The sequence below is a fragment of the Miscanthus floridulus genome, chromosome 13 (genome assembly GCF_019320115.1).
Source record: "Miscanthus floridulus cultivar M001 chromosome 13, ASM1932011v1, whole genome shotgun sequence".
Taxonomy (NCBI): Eukaryota; Viridiplantae; Streptophyta; class Magnoliopsida; order Poales; family Poaceae; genus Miscanthus; species Miscanthus floridulus.
This window is the reverse complement of record NC_089592.1, coordinates 62,050,991-62,053,334: the sequence shown is the minus strand read 5'-3', so window position 1 is coordinate 62,053,334 and position 2,344 is coordinate 62,050,991.

Genomic DNA, 2,344 nt, shown 5'->3' with positions numbered 1-2,344 from the left:
TCGTGCTATTGACAGGGAATCATGGCCACCGTGCAACGTCCTCAAACTTGCCATGGATGTCACTTCCAAGCTGGTTACCCCGGTGTCGGTTGCAATGATGGCTCCTGCAAGCCTGTCTGAGCTGCTTTGTGGGCCATTCAGCAGGTGTATTACCATGTTTGCCTCTACTCCTGTGCTGGGTGTTTTATTGTTGGATTGCAAAGCCACTGTGCGTGAGGTACATCTGGAATTTTAGCAAATGACTGAGTCAAGTTCGGTGATCATGTGGCTACCTCAGATTCATCAGCGATACATACTCAAGCATGGCTTAGAAAAGGTTGTGGACCTGTGGCCACCATGGCCTCCACCTAGATCGTTATCTCTACAGGATTGGGATACAAGAGGTATAGAGCAGATCCATTATTCCTGGAGTTTGTTCGTTGTTCACTTGGAGTGGTGTCTCGTTCTCCGTACTAAGTCTTCTAGGCTGCTAGCAACTGGTGCACATGCCGCTGTTCAGCTATGCACCTAGAGCTTCCATGGCCTTCTTTCAGATATTCTCATGCTGTCCTGAAGAACTGTGGAAAAGTAATTGGAGAGGTGATCTTCTTGGGTTAGCTATGCATCACTGAGGTTGATTTCTTTGCTGCTGTGGATGGTACAGGCTCAATACAATGTTGCTTATATGGTGAGATATGTGTAACCATCCATTCTTGGTTGTTATCTGTTGGGCAGTGTGAATTCTATGATATAGCTTTGTGGTGTCTTTGGGTTAAGCTTTGGTCTGGGACACCAATGGGTCAACAAGTGAAGCTTTTATTTCTCAGCTGTGTAATCAATCCAAAAGCAATGCAACAGAACAAGTCCAAGGATATCTATTACTACAGCACGTCCAACAGAACTGCTATGAAGGCCAAGACTTATCCATAACTACTACTAGAGACAACAGAACTGCAGGGTGTTGTTCATGGGAAGACACAACTACTGTGGTCATCTTATGAGCTGCTGTCTCCTATTTAGTTTGTTTCTATTTCAGCCGTATCCAGTCTGAGGTTGCTTCAGTCAAGTGTAGTTTCATTGGTCTACAACACATGTTGGGTTCACATGAAGCATTGTGGGGTCTGCATCAATTTTTGGAGCACAACTTCCGGGCATCGTCAGCTGGTCAGTCTTGTACAAATTGCAGAGCACAGCTATCTTTCAGCACCCCACCACACAGAGTTAATTGAGCGACAATTGGGTAGTTCAACTCACATCACAATAGAAGAGGTGAAGAAGAGGATTGCTAATCTACTACAGCAATACATCAGAAATGGTGATACAACTGAGGCTTGTAGGTGCATCAGAGAATGGGCAGTGCCCCTTTTTCTTCATGAAGTGGTGAAGCGAGCTCTTACTCTTGGAATGGAGAGTCCAGCTGCTACAGCTCTTATTGTCATACATTTGAAGGAAGCATCTGAACAATGTTTAGTAGGCTTTAGTCAGATGATGAAAGGATTCTATCATATGAATGAGAGTCTTGATGATCTCATTCTTGATATCCTATCCTCCAAGTCTGCAAAGTCTAAACCAACTGTGAAGAATGCTGCAGCTCCACCTGCCCTACACAAAAATGCTGGCCGACATCTTTCCATAAAGGAACTGAAGAAACACAAGATCATCCAGTTTCCTTAGGATCCCGGTGGTTCCATCCTTCTCTATCGGCTTGGGGGCAAGCCGAATCCTAAGGACAGGGGAATGTTAGGAATTAGCCATGGTTGGGACAGTCATATGGGCCATGGGCCTCGAGCCCAGTCCAAACATTGGATGGGAGATTACATATGTCAAGGATCAGCAGCGAGAAGGACATCAAACATTGCAGAACCAATTAACCAACAGGTTATCTCCCTTCCTAGAACTCTTTCCTTTTACTGTTCCTCTTCTTCCTCTCAATATCCTAAGATTCTATTGCTTCCTCCTCTGATTACCGGGATGTTCAGGTTGCTAACAAGCGCGTTCCAAAAGGCAAAACGCAAAAGCAAGAGCTAGTAGGTAGCAAGCCTTTGGTCTGGGAAGCTTTATTAGTTTGCCCGCCATGCATGATGGGATCGAGAGACAGCAAGAATCGGTTCTTTCGTGCCCGCGTTTCGGTCGGCGGAATGTATGGCCTTGGTAGAGCTCCATACGAAGACACGGCTTCGCTTATGATTTTGCATTTGGCACAACGTAAGTGAAGGATCAGATTCCAATTTCCAAATGCTAGCTTTTGCGTCTGTCAAAAATTTTTGCTTGCGCCGCAGTCGACAAGCCGTGTCCAGGTGTGTCGATCGCGGACCAATAATGCTTCGCCGGAGCTCCACCAGATTGATCCGGAGTTCTGGAACTT